Source organism: Coenobita brevimanus, chromosome 57, assembly GCF_032717465.1.
Source record: "Coenobita brevimanus isolate Jiangsu-jjx chromosome 57, ASM3271746v2, whole genome shotgun sequence".
Lineage (NCBI taxonomy): Eukaryota > Metazoa > Arthropoda > Malacostraca > Decapoda > Coenobitidae > Coenobita > Coenobita brevimanus.
The window spans coordinates 22359782-22378680 of NC_137010.1; the positions used below are offsets into that span (position 1 = coordinate 22359782).

The 18899-nt window shown below is 43.3% G+C and overlaps 1 protein-coding gene and 1 non-coding gene across 2 annotated transcripts in view; both read right to left on the minus strand.

Moving 5' to 3' along the window:
- Positions 1–18899, minus strand: part of LOC145401925 (uncharacterized) — a 443277-nt gene that overhangs the window by 333068 nt on the left and 91310 nt on the right. The window lies entirely within an intron of this gene.
- Positions 10076–10194, minus strand: LOC145402517 (5S ribosomal RNA). The gene has a single exon (XR_013897811.1). It is a non-coding gene; the product is annotated as a 5S ribosomal RNA (ribosomal RNA).

The window sequence follows — 18899 nt, forward strand, 5'->3', positions numbered from 1 at the left end:
AATCGCCTCCGTGTCGCCCTGTCCCCCACCATTTCCCTGCCCTGCTCCCAGCTCACACCCCCCTCTCTCATATACCTCTCCATCTCTCCCTCTCATCCTTGGCCTCTCCCTCCTTCTCCCCCCTCCACCTCATTAACATACACTCTCCTCATCAGTCTCTCTCTCTCCATCCTCTTCACATGGCCAAACCACCTCAGTCTGTTTCTCCTAACACTTCCTATCACATCCACATCCACACCACAATGCTCCTTCACTTCCTCTTTCCAACCTCTTCCCTTCCTAAAACCTTCCTGTTCCTCTCCAACTAATTCCTCTGTTATTTCCCTAGTTCTGTCCATAAGTATCCTACCACATACTTTTCCTATCACACTAAGAGGACAAATGCCCCTATGATTACCACACATTTCTTTTTCCCCTTTTCCTTTGTACAGGGGAAATTGTATCTGACTTCCAATCCTCCGGGAATCTACCTTCCTCCCAGGCCAATCTGCGCATCTTCCACATTCATTCTACTACTATCTCTCCCCCATGCTTCAGCATTTCACCACACTCTCCAACAATTCCTGGGGCTTTCCACATTTTGACTTTCTTCATTGCTTTCACACCTTCCATCCTACAGATATCTTCCTCTCTTCTTATACCCTCCATCTCCCAGCCATTCTTCAGTCACTTATACCCTCATTGCTTTCATTCTCAATGTTCAACAGATCCTTAAAGTGTTCTCTCCATTCCATCATGCTGTTCCTTGCACCCTCTTTTGTCTTCTCTTCACCCGACACACCACCTCACATGCTGCACAGATTTCTCCTCTGAATAGCTTGCACACACCTACTATGTCCCTCATCTGCTTCAGATCATATTTACCCAATCACTCCTCCACTTCTCTCTTATATTCTGCCTTTCTTTCATCCTCTTGTAACCTTTCCATCCTCCTTGTATGAACTACTTCCTCCTGTCCTTCCCATCTTCTATTTCTCCATTTCATTTGGACTTTGATTCTCACCACCTTCAAGTAGTGGTCAGAAAGTCCACTCCCACAACGTCTATATGCTCTTGTGTCCATTCCATACCTTCTCATCCTATCATCCACACACACACATAAACAACCATTGCCCTCCGTTCATTCAGATCATTACCCACCCTTCTCATTCTCGACACATATAACTGTGAATTATTTTGTGTCTAAAGAGGGTATTGGCTATCACCAACCCCCTCCCAGCACAAATGTCCACTAAACCACTGCCATTCTCATCCATCTCTGCAGGCACACCCCACTCACCAAGGTAAAAGTTAGGATAATTGAGATTGGGTTGTTACAAAAACGTACGTTAGGTTTCAAAAAGTAGATACTGATTAGGGTAATTTCTCCCATAAATGGAATTCTAAGATGGCATCAGTCTGTCTTCGTGCACCGCACGATATTGCCCATCTGTGAACAAAAACCGTTTGTTTAAGCATTTTTTAAGAGGTTGTATAGATTAGATTTTCATTCTTAGATCTTTAGTGGAAAAGTTTCTAGAGAAGAGAAAGAAGTTGTATGCAGCCTTAATGGATTTGGACAAAGCACATGATAGGGTGAATAGACAAGGAATGTGGAAAGGGTATGTAAGAGGGTGTTAAGGCTGCAGTGCGTGTGGATGGTGAACTGAGTGAATTTTTCTATTTGAATGCTGGATTGAAACAGGGATGTCATGTCTCCATGGTTGTTCAATCTGTATATGGATGGGGTTATAAAAGAGATACAAGGTAGGGCAGTGGATGTTGAAGTGGCCCTAATGAGAGAGGGAAGTGTTTGGAAACTCTCTGTACTGTTGTTTGCACATGATACTGTGTTGTTAAGTGAAGACGAAGGGGAGCTGAAAGGCTTGGTGGATGAGTCTGGGAGAGTGTTTAAGAAATGGAATCAAAAAGTGAATGTAGGGAAGAGTACAGTTATAGTCCTTGAAAGAGGGGAAGTCAGTGAATGTACAGTGAGGCTGGATGAGGAGGAATTGGAAAATGTGAGTGCATATAAGTACCTGGGTAGTATAATGAGTAAGGATGGAAGTTTAGAGGGTGAAGTGCTTGAAAGGGTACAACAAGGAATAAAGGATGCTGGTTCCTTGAAAGCAGTGATAACAAACAGGGAAGTGAGCATGGATGTGAAAAACATACTGCATGATAGTATTGTGACACCAACTCTAATGTATAGAAGTGAAGCTTGGACCTTGTTGGAGGGACAAAAATCAAGAGCGTGTGCAGTGCAAATGATTTCTTTGAGAGGAACATGTGCAGTCACATGGAGAGACAGACTGACAAATGAGGAAGTGATGGAGCATTGTGGTGTGGATGTGGATGTAATATGAAGCATTAGGAGGAACACACTGTGGTGGTTTGGCCACATGGAGAGGATGGAGAATAAGAGACTGATGAGGAGAGTGTATGTGCGTGAGGTGGAGGGGGGTACAGGGAGGGGGAGACCAAGGATGAGATGGAGGGATAGAGTGGAGAGGTATATGAGAGGGAGGGGGAGCTGAGAGCAGGACAGTGAAATGGCCGGGGACAGGGCAACACAGATGTAATTTCTTTGCGGCCACCCCTTACAGGATAAATGAGTCCGGCAATAGATAGATAGATAGACTGAAAAAACAATGAAACTTTAAAATGCAATTGGAGAATACCTGAAGGTTCCCATGACAAGCAAAGGCAAGGAAAAAGGGAAAACTGCAAAATAAGGTGGTCCTGTCTCTCCTTATGGATTTCCAAGAATTATGAATAGGATGCTGTGGGTAAATATTTAAAAATGGTATTAGAAAGGAGAATATACCATAGGAGAGTATGGATCAGTTGGTTTAAGGATTGTGTGGGTAGGACTGAAAGTTGGATTACAAATGTGGGCGATTGTGTGTGTGTGTGTGTGCCAATGCAAGATCATGAAAGCAGAGTGAAAGAAGAGTTCTGGGCAAATGTGGAAACGTGCATGAAATAGTTTGAAAAGAATGAGAGATAGTTTTTGATCCGAGATATGAATGGAAAAGTAGGGAATGTGACTGTGGATGGAGTAGTTGGTGGTTGGATCTGCCTGCAGAAGTGGATTGTGAATGGCAGTGCTCTGGTGGACATTTGTGCAGAGAGGGGATTGGTGATGGCCAATACCCTCTTAAGACACAAAATTATTCACGTGTAAAATGGTAAGCGATGAAAGGGGTGGGTGATGAACTGAATGAACAGAAGGCAATGAATGATTATGTGTGTGGGTGACAGAATGAGAAGGTATGCAATGGATACAAGAGCATACAGAGGTTGGGGGGAGTGCACTTTCTGACCACCACTTGGTGGTGGTGAATGTCAAGGTTCAAAGGCAATGGAAGAATATGATGGAAGGACAGAAGGAAGTAATCCAAACAAAGAGGGCAGAAAGATTGCAGGAGGATGGAAAGAAGGCAGAATATAAGAGAGAAGTGGAGGAGTGATTGGGTAAATATGACTGGGAGCAGATGGGGAAGGTGGAAGTTGTGTGCAAGATATTCACAGAAGAAATCCAAACAGCATGTGAGGTGAAGAGAAGACAAAAGGGGGTGCATGGAATTGTATGGTGGAATGAAGAGGTGGGTGAAGCTGTGGTACACAAGAAGAAAGCATATTGTGAGTGGATGGGAAGAAGGTGCATGGAAGAAATTGAGAGGCAGAAGAGAGAGTTATATGTCAAGAGGAAGAAAGAAGTAAAAAGATTAGTAAGTGACAATAAAAGGAGAGTGGATGAGAAATTCGGAAGGAATCTGAGGATGAAGTGGAGGGAATGAAAGAAAATGTTCTGGAAAGAGGTAAGGACAGTTACACAGGGTGATAAAAAAGTTAGTCAGAGAGCGAATGATAAAAATGGTTGATTGCTAGTGGAGAAGGAAGAAAACGTGAGCAGATGAAGAGAACACTTTAAGGAATTGTTAAACACAGAGAATGAAAGTAATGCGAGTTTAAGTGACTGGGGAATGGCTGGGAGGAGGGAGGGAGGTGAGAAGGAAGGAAGAGATCAGCAGGATGGAAGTAATAGAAGCAATGAAGTCAAAGAGCATAAGACAGAATGGATCAGTTGGGTCAAGGATTGTGTGGGTAAAGTTGAAAGTTGGAATACAAATGTGGGCGATTGTGTGTGTGTATGCGCCAACGCAAGATCGTGCTAGAAGAGTGAGAGAAGAGTTCTGGACAAATGTAGAAGTGTGCATGGAAAAGTTTGGAAGGAATGAGAGAGTGTTTTTGATCAGTGATATGAATGGTAAAGTTGGGAATGTGAAGGTGGATGGAATAGTTGGTGAGTGGGGTGTGCCTGTTGAGATAGATGAGAATGGGAGTGCGTTAGTGGACATTTGTGCTGGGAGGGGGTTGGTGATAGCCAATACCCTCTTCAGGCATAAAATGATCCACAGGTATACATGGCGAGTGATGAGAAGGGTGGGTGGTGAACTGAATGAAAGGAAGGCAATGATTGATTATGTGTGCGTGGATGAAAGGATGCGAAGATGTGTAATGGATGCAAGAGCTTATAGAGGCTGGGGGAGTGGACTTTCTGACCACTACTTGGTGGTGGTAAGAATTAGGATTCAAGTAAGGTGGAGGAATAGAAGAGAAGGAAAGACGAGAGGAAGGAGTAGTTGCAAGGAGAGTGGAAAGGTTACAAGAGGATGAGAAAAAGGCAGAGTATAAGAGAGAAGTGGAGGAACAATTGGGCAAATATGAATTGGAGCAGATGGGAGACGTGGAAGGTGTGTGTAAGATATTTACAGAAGAAATATGTGCAGCATGTGATGTGGTGTGTGGAAGGAAGAGAAGACGGAGGGGGGTGCAAGGAACAGAGTGGTAGACTGAAGAGGTGAGACAGGCTGTGGCACAAAAGAAGAAAGCATACAATGAATGGATGAGAAACAGGGGCGTGGAAGAAGTTGAGAGGCGGAAGAGAGAGTTATATGTAGAAAGAAAGAGAGAGGTGAAAAGATTAGTAAGAGAGAGTAAGAAGAGAGTGGATGAGGAATTTGGAAGGAATTTGAGTGTAAAGTGGAGGGACTGTAAGAAAATGTTCTGGAAAGAGATGAAAAGAGTAAGACAGGGTGGAAGTGAAGTTAGCAGGGGAGTGAAAGATAAAAATGGTAGATTACTAGTGGAGAAGGGAGAAAAAGTGAGCAGATGGAGAGAACACTTTAAGGAATTGTTGAACATACAGGATGGAAGTAATGCGAGTATAAGTGGCTGGGGAATGGCTAGGAGAAGGAGGGAGGTGAGAAGACAAGAAGAAATCAGTAGGATAGAAGTTGTAGAAGCAATGAAGAGAGTTAAATCGGGGAAAGCCCCAGGAATTGATGGAGTGTGTGGTGAAATGCTGAAGCATGGGAGAGAGATAGTAGTAGAATGGATGTGGAAGATGTGCAGATTGGCCTGGGAGGAAGGTAGAGTCCTGGAGGATTGGAAGTCAGGTATAATTATTCCCTTGTACAAAGGAAAAGGGGAGAAAGAAGTGTTGTGGTAATCATAGGGATATTTGTCTTCTTAGTATAATAGGAAAAGTGTATGGTAGGATACTTATTGACAGAGTTAGAGAAAGAACAGAGAAATTAGTTGGAGAAGAACAGGGAGGTTTTAGAAAGGGAAGAGGTTGTGTAGATCAGATACTCATTCTTAGGTTTTCACTAGAAAAGTTTCTAGAGAAGGGAAAAAGTTGTATGCAGCCTTCATGGATTTGGAGAAAGCATATGACAGGGGGGATAGACAAGGATTGTGGAAAGTGTTAAGAATATACGGAGTATATGAGAAGCTGCTGAATGCTGTGAAGAGTACATACGATGGTGCTAAGGCTGCAGTGTGTGTGGATAGTGAAATGAGTGAATTATTCAATCTGAATGTTGCAATGAAACTGGGATGTGTCATGTCTCTATGGCTGTTCAATCAGTATATGGCTGGGATAATAAAAGAGGTAAAAGGTAGGGTAGTGGATGTTGGAGCAGCCCTGGTGAGAGAGGACAGTGTTTGGAAACTTCCTATACTGTTGTTTGCAGATGATACTGTGTTGTTGAGTGAAGATGATGGGGAGCTGCAAGGCTTGGTGGATGAGTTTGGGAGAGTAAGATACGGAACCTAAAGGTGAATGTAGGGAAGAGTAAAGTGATGGTCTTTGAGAGAAATGAAGTCAGTGAATGTACAGTGAGGTTGGATGGTGAGGAATTGGAAAATGTGAGTACGTTTAAATACTTGGGTAGTGTGATGAGTAAGGATAGAGGTTTGCAGAGTGAAGTGCTTGAAAAGGTACAACATGAAAGAAAGGTTGCTGGTTCTTTGAAAGCAGTGAGAAGAAATAACGAAGTGAGCATGGAAGTGAAAAAGCTACTACATGACAGTATTGTGATACCAACTCTAATGTATGGAAGTGAAGCTTGGACCTTGTTGGAAGGACACAAGTCAAGAGTGAGAGCAGTGGAAATGAGTTATTTAAGAGGAGCCTGTGGAGTCACATGGAGAGACAGGCTGACGAATAACGATATAAAGGAGCGTGGTGGTGTGGATGCGGATGAGATAGGAAGCGTTATGAGGAACACACTGAGGTGGTTTGGCCATGTGGAGAGGATAGAGGGTGAAAGACTGACGAAGAGAGTGTATGTGAGTGAGGTGGAGGGGGGGAAGAGGGAGGGGGAGGCCGAGGATGAGATGGAGGGATGGGGTGGAGAGGTATATGAGAGAGGGGGGTGTGAGTTGGGAGCAGGGCAGTGAAATGGCGGGAGACAGGGCGACTTGGAGGCAATTTGTTTGTGGCCGCCCCAAACGGGATTGAGGTGTCTGGCAATAGATAGATAGATAGAAGTCAAAATGGGAAAGCCCCAGGAATTGTTGGAGTGTGTGGTGAAATGCTGAAGCATGGAGGAGAGATAGTAGCAGAATGGATATGGATGATGTGCAGATTGGCCTGGGAGGAAAGTGAATCCATGGATTTGAAGTCAGGCATAATTATTTTCCTGTACAAAGGAAAAGAGGAAAAAGAACTGTGTGGTAACCATAAGGGCATTTGACTTCTTAATGTAACAGAAAAGTATATGGCAGGATACTTACTGACAAAGATAGGGAAAGAACGGAGGAATTAGTTGGAAAAGAACAGGGAGGTTTTAGAAAGGGAAGAGGTTGTGTAGATCAGATACTCATTCTTAGGTTTTCACTAGAAAAGTTTCTAGAGAAGGGAAAGAAGATATATGTGGCCTTCGTGGATTTGGCAAAATCATATGAATGGGGGGGGGGGTAGAGACAAAGAATGCGGAAAATATTAAGAATATACGGAGTATATGAGAAGCTGCTGAATGCCATGAACAGCACATATGAGGGCGCTAGGGCTGCAGTGTGTGTGGATAGTGAAATGAGTGAATTATTCAATCTGAATGTTGCAATGAAACTGGGATGTGTCATGTCTCTATGGCTGTTCAATCAGTATATGAATGGGATTGTACAAGAGATGCAAGATAGGGCGGTGGATGCTGGAGCAGCCCTAATGAGAGAGGACAGCATTTGGAAACTTCCTATACTACTGTTTGCAGATGATACTGTATTATACGAAGATGATGGGGAACTGCAAGGCTTGGTGAATGAGTTTGGGAGAGTAAGATACGGAACCTAAAGGTGAATGTAGGGAAGAGTATAGTTTTTGAGAGAAATGAAGTCACTGAAAGTACAGTGAGGTAGGATAATGAGGAAATGGAAAATGTGAGAGCATTTAAATACTTGGGTAGTGTGATGAGTAAGGATAGAGTTTCGAGAGTGACTTGAAAAGGTACAACATGAAAGAAAGGTTGCTGGTTCTTTGAAAGCAGTGAGAAGAAATAACGAAGTGAGCAAGGAAGTAAAGAAGTCGCTGCATGACAGTATTGCGATACCAACTCTAATGTATGGAAGTGAAGCTTGGACCTTGTTGGAAGGACACAAGTCAAGAGTGAGGGCAGTGGATATGAGTTATTTGAGAGTAACATGTGGAGTAACGTGGAAAGACCAACCATCAAATGAGGAAGTGAAGGAGCATTGTGGTGTGTAAATGGAAGTGATAGAAAGTGTTAGGAGAAATACACTGAGGTTGTTTGGCCATCTGGCATGGATGGAGAGCGAGAGACTAACGGTGAGAATGTATGTAAGTGAGCTGGAAAGGGGGAGAGGGAGGGGGAGGCCACGGATGAGATGAAGGGATGGAGTGGAAAGGTATATGAGAGAGAGAGGGGTGTGAGGTGGAAGCAGGGCAGTGAAATGGCGGGGAACAGGGTGACAAGGTGATTTGTTTGTGGCCATCCTTTACAGGATTAAGGTGTCCAGCAAAAGATAGACAGTAACAGAAATATATATATATATATATATATATATATGTAAATATATATATATATATATATATGTAAATATATATACATATATAGATAGATAGATAGATATAGATACACACACACACACACACACACACACACACACACACACATATATATATATATATATATATATATATATATATATATATATCCATCCATCCATCTATCATCCAATCCTATGTTGCCCCATGAGGAGTGTAGGAGCCTGGGGATAGGCAGTTGGTCCTGACATTTAAGATGAGAGCGACCAGCCTCAATCATCACTGAGTGGCATTACGTGAGCAATAAACCCCAACCATCCCTTGGATATAAACCTTCACCGGATCAATCCAACTGGAGTGCAATAATTACCCACTAAACCACCAGGCACCAAGATTTGGTTATATGGTTATCACCCGGCATAGTAAATGGTTTCCTGGTGTACAGGAAACCATCTGGATTGTCACTCTGTGTAGAGTCACTCACAGGCAGAAGGAAGAGGAAAGGATGAAGGAAGGAAAGACTGACGAGGGAGTGTAAAGTCACCCATAGGCAGAAGGACGAGGAAAGACTAAAGGAAAGAAAGACAGAAGAGGATGGCAGGAAAGAAGGATAGAGAGGAAAGGGCAGATGCCCGAGAGCAGCAATACATCGAGTGAGTGGATATTGAGCGTTCTCACCTACCACAATACTGTATATATATATATATATATATCTATCTATCTATATACCTAGGCTGCTTCCCCCAAGGAAAGGAAGGCAGCCGAGACAGGACGACACACTCCCCATTTACTCATCCATTCAAACACATTCATTCGCATCTTAGCCCCAAAGGGGAGAACGGACAGATCCTCACCGCACCACACCACACAAGGGTCAACTGTGCAATGCAATCAGTGATATATATATATATATATATATATATATATATATATGTGTACACATATATATATATATATATATATATATATATATATATATATATATATGTACATATATATATATATATATATATATATATATATATATATATATATATATACTGTATATATCGTCACCCTCATAAAGAAACTACCTAAGTCATTTGTTGGCGATTTTTGGATTTTTGCCTATATCAATTCTTCATCATGGCGCACCTATTGGTATAGCTGCCTTTGGCCAGGTCTAGGGTGTGAGTGGTCTAAAATGCGCCTCAAGTTTCTGCCTAAGCCATTGAAAGTTAAGAAAATGAAACAGGTTTTTCTCGATTTCCCGAAAAGTAGAAAAAATGATTTAGGCAGGTTCTTTACAAGGGTGATGCTATATTTATATATACACTCATATATATATATATATATATAGATAGATAGATAGATAGATAGATAGACAGATAGATAGATATATATATATGTATCCAATTGTATCTTGCCCCATGAGGAGCATCAGAGAGCTTGGGACTAGGCAAGATGGATCTGACATTTAAGATGAGAGAGACCAGCCTCACTAATCCCTGAGTGGTATTACATGAGCAATAAACCCCAACCACCCCTTAGATATAAGCCTACACAGATACATACATACATATACACACACACACATATATATACAGTATATATATATATATATATATATATATATATATTTCATTCATTCATTCATTGCCAGACACCATCTATCCCAAACGGGGTGGCCAAGGGCTTAGAGTTAATTGTTTTACAGGGAGGGGCACTAATCCTCCACCAACCCCACTTGACACATAGGGATGCCAACAGCATCTGGTGTTCCCAGGCGGTCACCCATCCAAGTACTAACCAGACCCAATGTTACTTAACTTCGCTGATCGGACGGGAAGCAGTGTACTCAACGTGGTATGGCCGTTGGCAATATATATATATATATATATATATATATATATATATATATATATATATACATATATACTGTATATATATAGAGTAAAATTTCAAATTTCGACAGTTTAGAATTCGATTAATCAAATTTCAATGCATTTTCGAGTGGTCTGCCTACGTCACGTTTCAATGCAAAGTTGTGCATTTCGATGCTCTCAGGGCCCGACTCCAACCAAAACAAACCGTGCGCAAGGTGATGTTCTATTGTCTGCGGCCATCTTGCAACTGTCCTGCCCTCTACAGCCAAGCACCACAGTTTCAGCCTGTACCTTCCACATGTGGGTGTGCATTTCACTGCAATTTTGTTGTGTTTTCATTACAACTTACACCAAGAATTCAGCGGACAAGTTATGGAACTGTACAGTACACAGCTTCATAAGCAGAAACAGTCAAAGGTCATCTCCTTCTTCAGGCCAGCTACTAGGGTGTTGCAAGATATAACCATCCAAGAGGGTGAGGAGGAGGATGTCGACACTGCAGATATCCAGATACTCGAGGATGATTTTGATTTTGAGGGGTTCGGGTTGGATACCTCTACAGATAAGGCTACTTCAACTGAGTAGTCCACCCCTGGCACACACCACAAACACCAGCCAGCTAACTGATAATATTCTATAACCTAAGGTTAGTACTGTACTGTAACAACTGTAATAAAAACTGTGACAGGATACTGACAAACTGTAACAAATTTTGCTGTATTCTACACTACAGTACAGTATGGCAATACAGTGCAGAACTACAGTTACTTAACCACATTTATAGTTCATAAAGTTTACAGGGAGTGTGGGCAAAAAAACATAATTTTACAAACAGTAGTGAAGTTGGTAGGCCCTGGACCCAAATTGATTTTTCCTACAAGAAGTTCAGTTTAAATTTCGGTGTTTTGAATTTCGATGCAGTTTTTTGGTACATATGTCCATCAAAATTTGAAATTTCACTGTGTATATATATATATATATATATATATATATACAGTATACAGTAATCCCTTTAAGACCTGGACGCCCAAGTCCTGGACATTTTGGGCTCAGGTCCTCAGACACACACTCACACAAAGACATGTTTTAATCCCTACTTTAGATTTGCCACGAGGTGACGAACAGCTGTGTTTTGGCGCATAGTTCCTCTGATGTTCACTAGTGCCCATTCATCCTCCCCATTTCCCACCTATGTACTGTCGTGACTGCATGCTCGTTTCTATGGCTGCCCACGTGCTCACCTTTTTGGCAGTGCCCTACCTGATGCAGGCCCTGCTGTTCCTCTGCTGCCTATTACTCGCATGTGTGATGATGGCCCTGCCACCTGACAAGAGGAAACAAGTGGTTCTGACTCTGAAGAAGGAGAGAGAGATATTGGAGAAGGTGGACACGGGATGGTCGACTTCCTGCATCCTCAGTTAATTCAACCTGGCCTTCTGTACCTTCTTTGATATCAAGAAATCCCGAGACAAACTCACGCAGCACATGGCAGACTTCGCATCGAAGACCAAACAGAGGATTACATACTCTCCCAGGTTTGCAGATGTCGACCACTCCATTCTGATTTGGTATCATCAACAACGTGCTGCTGGTGAGCTGGTGCATGGTATGGAGATGAGGGCTGTTGCCGAGAAGTTCGTAAGGCTCCATGACACCACAGACTTCAAGGCATCCGAAGGGTGGCTCTTCTCTTTCAAACGATGACATGGCTTTACACACCGTAAGGCCCATGACGAAGCTTTGGATGCCAACAAGGAGGGAACAGAAGAGTTTTGGCAGAAGGCGAAGAGCTTGATCGACAGGGAGGGCCTCAGTCTCGGTCAAGTCTACAACACTGACAAAACTAGTCTCTTCCATCACTCGATGCCCACGAACACCCTAGCAGAGGAGATGGAGAAGGATGTACCTGGACGCAAGGTCTCCAAGCAACAGATATTTGCTTTGTGTTGTGCCAATGCTAATGGCATGAACCGGCTCAAGCCCGTTATTGTTGGCCGTGCAAAGTAGCCTCAGCGCCTTCGTAGGTTGATGGATGTCCTTCCTGTTGTTTGGTACCATTCTGTGAAGGCTTGGTTCACAGCCAAGATCTTCAAAGATTGGTTTCACCAGCACTTCATCAAGGAGGTCATCCATTATCAGATGAACACACGAGGGATCCCACACAACCAGGTACAGGCTCTCCTTCTTCTAGACAATGCACCTGTGCATCCGTCCGACAAGGACTCGGTGGCTGAGAATGACTGCATCAGGTGGTTGTTCTTGCCACCTAATATGACTGCTCTCATCCAACCAATGGACCTAGGTATGATCGTGGCAATGAAGAGGCTGTACCGTCGAAAGTTCCTGGACGAGGTGATTGTTGTTCTCGAGGATGAGGACGAGCGCAAGGAGGGTCGGGACACAAGAGGTCAGCGGACTGTGGAAAACCTTTGTTGCTACAACCTCAAGTCAGGCATCTACAACTGGGCCAGAGCATGGAGGGAAGTCTCTGTCAAGACTCGGGAAAGTGATTGGTCTCGTCTGCTTCTTGGGGCCGATGTGGTGCACAACTTTCTAGGTTTTGACGTGGATGACTTCCATGCGCATTTTCGTGCGGCTGGTGATGAGGTGGATGTGGACGACTTGTGTGAGTGGTTGGATGACGCGAGAGCGATCCTGGGTATCAGATCATGTATGATATCGAGATCGCATCTTCTGTTGCACGTACAAGTACCCAGCTGGAAGATTCCGACAAGGACAGTGACGATGATGTGGACTCCTCTTAGCGCGCCACTACTCCAGCCATCCCCAAGCTGAGTGCACTCTGGGAGCACTTCGAGTTTGCTCTTGACTACCTGGAACACCCGGAGAGTGACAGGGAGATGGGGCCCCTGGAACCTGAGGAGGAAGTGCGCGCTTTTGGGCAGCGCATCATTAATCACCAGAATCGCCGTTCCTTACGTCAATCGACTACTGACATCTTCATCCTCATGACCCCCACCGTGCCAAGCCCTGACTCCACACCACTGCCTCACCAAGACCAGCATTCTACCTCCAAGCCACAGCCTAGCACATCAGCCACGGTGGAGTCTCCATTGGACATGAGTTTGCGGCTATCTTCAGAGTCGTATGCAGTGGGCAGCCAATCACCACATCACAGCGACGCACCCCTGGGCCACCTACAACACCTACTCTCTGGCTCTGACAGTGAATAAACAGCAATAACTTGCCACTGGACCACATGGAAATTTATGGTGTTGTGCAGTGTTAGGAACCAAATGTGCATTGTTAAGAAACTAGAATTTATAGAGAAAAGGATTAAGTGCAGCGCAACACTGGATTAGTGCATGTGCTTCAAGTGCATCTTCACCACTGTCAGAGACATACAGGAGGTGGATTAATCTTCGCGACGGCCACGGATGTGTCATAAGTACCCTGTACACAGATAAATATTTTCCATACTCACTTCTAAATTCTCATTCTCTGGTTCCATTTCCTTTATTTCATGGTTTCTGTCTCTTATTTGTGTGCACAGGGTATTAAATAGGTGCTCTGCATGTCCAGTGGGGAGTTATTTAGGTGGCTTTCAAAGTTAGGTTGGGTTGGGGTCCATAAGTACCTATCCAGGGGCATTTTTCCCCAAGTCCCGGACAAGACCAAGTCCCGGACATGCCTTTGGCTCTATTACGTCGGATCTTAGAGGGATTGTTGTATATATATGTATGTATGTATGTATGTATGTATATATATATATATATACACAGTAAGATCGCCCCGAACACGTTCCTGCCGAACGCGCTCGCAATTATACTCGGTAAGTGCTGGGATACATATAAGACAATGTAAGATTAACCTGCCCCATCCCGACGTTTTCTGGGCAGTGGTACGCCCCAGTCCCGACATTTTTGGACCTTTTTTTTTTTTGGCTCAAACATCCGCTTTTGGTGAGAAACATCGAAAATTCATAGAGAAATCGCTCACCTGAGGTTTAAAATACTCGATCCAGGTAGGAATACCTCCTTACCTTACAGGGTTTTCTATCAGGCTGGCTGCAAAGAAAACAAGTTCTATGGGAGGATAACTATTCTACACCACTCATAAACGGTATTTATTTATTTATTTGGTACGAATTTATATGTAGTACAAGAGTATATTGGTTTTCAAACGGTAATATAGGCATTATAAGTATTGTTTCACTCACTAACTCATCACCATTCCTGACCTTCTTTTGCCACATTACCTGATCATCATTTCTGACTGTTTCTTCCTCTAATGTTTGTCCTCCACATTGTCATCGATTGGAGAATCACTCTGGCCCTGAATTTCGTACCATGGCATGACATGGCTTTACTGGCCAGGTCACTGATAACAGGTGAATTGCTGAGAAAAGGTCATGTGGGGGGGGGGGAGGTCATGCAGGGTCCCTGCCTGGCATCTTGTAGAGGAAGGTGTCCCGTGTATACGTGCCAAAAATCACTCATGAAAATTGAAAATTGTGCAAATTAGGGATCTTGCAATATCCTTGCAATGTTGCCGCGTTAATTTACGTCTCTGGGATATGAGTGCACATCATGTGAGGACGTGAATTCACGTCTCCGGGACGGGGCGGGTTAGAGAACCATTATGAAAAGTATAAATTTACGCAAGACAGGCCTCTAAAAGGCCAAATCCTCAAACATCAGCATAGCATAATACACAGTTTGTTTTGATCACGTGTTCGTGTCCTGATTCTCCACAGTACTGTTTTCGTTACATTACTGTTCTGGTAAGTTTATGTGCAAGTTAAAGTACTATTAAATAACGTTAAAACAAGAAATCTATCTATCTATCTATCTATTGCCAGACGCCTCAATCCCGTTTGGGGTGGCCACAAACAAATCGCCTCCAAGTCGCCCTGTCCCACGCCATTTCACTGCCCTGCTCCCAACTCACACCCCCCTCTCTCATTTACCTCTCCACCCCATCCCTCCATCTCGCCCTCGGCCTCCCCCTCCCTCTTCCCCCCTCCACCTCACTCACATACACTCTCTTCGTCAGTCTTTCACCCTCCATCCTCTCCACATGGCCAAACCACCTCAGTGTGTTCCTCATAACGCTTCCTATCACATCCACATCCACACCACAACGCTCCTTTATATCCTCATTCGTCAGCCTGTCTCTCCATGTGACTCCACAGGCTCCTCTTAAATAACTCATTTCCACTGCTCTCACTCTTGACTTGTGTCCTTCCAACAACGTCCATGCTTCACTTCCATACATTAGAGCTGGTAACACAATACTGTCATGTAGTAACTTTTTCACGTCCATGCTCACTTCCCTGTTTCTTATCACTGCTTTCAAAGAATCAGCAACTTTTCTTCCCTGCTGTACCCTTTCAAGCACTTCACCCTCCAAACCTCCATCCTTACTCATCACATTACCCAAGTACTTAAATGTACTCACATTTTCCAATTCCTCACCATCCAACCTCGCTGTACATGCACTGACTTCGCCTCTCTCAAAGACCATCACTTTACTCTTCCCTACATTCACCTTTAGATTACGTTTCTTACACACTCTCCCAAACTCATCCACCAAGTCTTGCAACTCCCCTTCATCTTCACTCAACAACACAGTATCATCCGCAAACAACAGTACAGGGAGTTTCCAAACACTATCCTCTCTCACCAGGGCCACTCCAACATCCACTAAATACCTTGTACAAGAAATAAAGTCTTATAATCAGTTTACCTGATAGGCATTGAAATATTGCCCTTCTTATTTGTTCATTAAATAGTTGCTGTACTGCTTTTCCACCGTACAGTGAGTCCTCGAAATATGAAAACCCGAGGTACGAATTTTCGATGGTACGAAATCGATTAATGTAGGACAAATTCCACAGTACGAAAATATCTGTCTCGACGATATGAAAATCGATACTCGATATGAAAGGAAATGCAGAGATAGCCCGATTATCCAGACTATATGAGGCGTTGAGAATAGTACTGACGTAAACGCCATATATAAACAATGGAGAAAAACGCAGTTAAAGTTTTGCAATCTTCAGACTGTGATAACTTTATAGTGGGATATGATAGGAAGCTCGTGTTTCTTTTAAATTGAAGCTCTATTACAGGGCTTTCCATACAGTAATACATTCATATAACACAATCTGAATATTGCCACATTAACTGCGTTTTTCTCCATAGGTAGATCTTAAAAAAAAAAAATTACGTAAAATCACCGGATTTTGCACATACTGACCCTACTCACATACGCTTCACCTAGATTGCGTCTCTTTTTCACTACGTTTGACCGCCACTCACTGCACTGGGGCCCTCTTTTTCTACTTAGAGGCACTCCAGGGTCATCCTCACTCTCCGTTGAATCACTCATACCGCCGGCACAAACGTTCTTACGAACGCACACAGAAAAAAAGGAAAATCAATAAATTTCAGTGTGGTGGGGAGGGAGGAAGTAGGACGACTGTGGTGGTCGGGGGGAAGGGAAGGGGTGAGAACAGGGCGTCATCAGTCATGGGAGCTCGTTCCCGCCTCCTATTGGCTGCTCAGCCCCGCGTCTTCTGGCACTGGCGGATACGCTCACGCAGGTAAACTCTGAGTGCAATTTTTCTGGGTGAGCCCATAGGGTCGGTAATACCTTCAATACTATAGGGATTTCGACCGTGTTGCGAGTTGTCTTCTGACTACTCGGTTGTGTGTCCAGGCACAGGAGGAAGAAAGTGCTATAATAACTCAACGGCAGGAGCAAGTTCCCTCATGCCATTGGCTGCCCGTGGCGCTTACGCTAAGCAGAGTCAACTTGAGAACATTTTTTTGGGTGACGTGCGTAAAGCCGCAGGTACCACTCTAAGGTAAAGGGTTTTCGACCATTTTCCGGGTTGAATTCTGACTGTTTAGTTGTTGCCGCAGACAGAGGAAGGCCGGGGGAAGACAATGGTGTACATAACTGAAAATCGTCCGAGGTGGCGCTTACGACACTACTATTCTCAACGCCTCATATGATGAGGAGAAGTGCCTGAATAGTCTGAAATCACGATTAATCTGGCGGAAACAAAACACAAGTACTATTAGATTGATTTTTTTACTGGTAAATGTACAATGAAAGACACAACTATCTTCCCAGTTCAGTCTGAAGAAAATTTATACCAGGCGAAATACAACAAAAACCCTGTTTCTACTAGTGCGTGTTTCAAATGGTTCGATTTTTCCACACTATGTTCGTCAGACTTTGGGAAGATACTTGTGTCTTTCACTGTGCACTTGAAGCAGCCGAAAGACCTTATCAATTCAATTCATAATCCTCCAGCTTGGTTCTGTAATTTTCTGACAACTTTCAGTTTGGCAAATTACTTTTTCTTGCTGAAAAATTTCCTCCCCGTTATTATCATCACTTTCCCCTACGATCGTTTCTAGCGCAGTGGAAGAAACTCAACATGCTCAAAGGTGGATATCGTTTCCCAATTTCCCAACTGGAGGTTAGGTTAGGTTAAAATTATTAGGTACAGATAAGCTCGGTTAGACCAGGTTTAGTTAGACACTTAGGGAAGAACAGTCCTTGCCGCCATTATGTTAACCCCTACACCGCGGGCTCGTTTACCAGTGACTTGTGTGTCCCGTGGGGTTATTTGGGCTCCGACAGACTCTCAAAAAATATTTGCCAAAAATCAGTTATTAGTCCTAGAATAATAAAATTACATATGCTTATTGCACATACCTTCAGCTTTCTCCTGGAATGATTGTTGAGCCTTTGTCGGTTACCATAGGACTTGTGGAGACCTCTGAAGTAGGGTAACTAAGACTCCACTTTACACTTCCCGACAACCCGTAATATGATTACCACAGCCAGATACAAACACTATAAACACTATTCTACAATTTTCAAGTAGTTTGGGATCCATACTCAAAAAAAAAAACACTGTGAAAGCAATGGAAATTACGAGCGCGTCTGATCGTCGCACTTGCGCTAGTTCGCTCTAGGCACTCTGTCATTTATTATTCATAAAACCCCTCACACTTTATATTTCTATTACTATATCACACTTATATATATCTGGAGTCTTTCTCCATAAGTTTCCTTCAGTCGTATTAGTTTATTGTCACTGAAGTCATTCAATTTTTCAGTCAGTAAAATACGTAGAGAGCCACGGATTCACTTTCACTGTTATAACATAAATTATTTGTACTCATATTCTTATATTACTAATTACTTACATTACTATTTACATTTTCTATTCTATTTTCAATATTTACCCTGCTATTTTACTTACACTATGTTATTCACTGTCACTTTCAGTAAGATAAAACTATAATACACTGTTCAATCATATGAACTGAACATCCATTGCTTTCACCTGCTATTTACACATTATTTCCAAATAATTCTGCTTCCACACTTGCATTGTTAGAACTGCTTCTGGCTGTGATAATCGAAGAAGCAGGTAGCACAGAGGGGAACCTGGCATTCAGCGCACTGCCAAGAGGTGCGTTTATGCTCAGGTGTGCGGCGTGTGGTATGCGCACATACCTGACACCTGCGAATTGCAGCCTTCCTTTTCCCTGTGGCAGGCATTAGCTAAAGTCTGTGCCAATCCATATACACCCTCTGCTCAAGTCGGTCGGGAAGTGTAACTGGATGGCGCCTTGGAGTTGCTGCTTGCACCCTACTATATCTTTCCAGCAGCTGCTGGACACAAGTCCTGGCGAACAACCTCAGGGAGA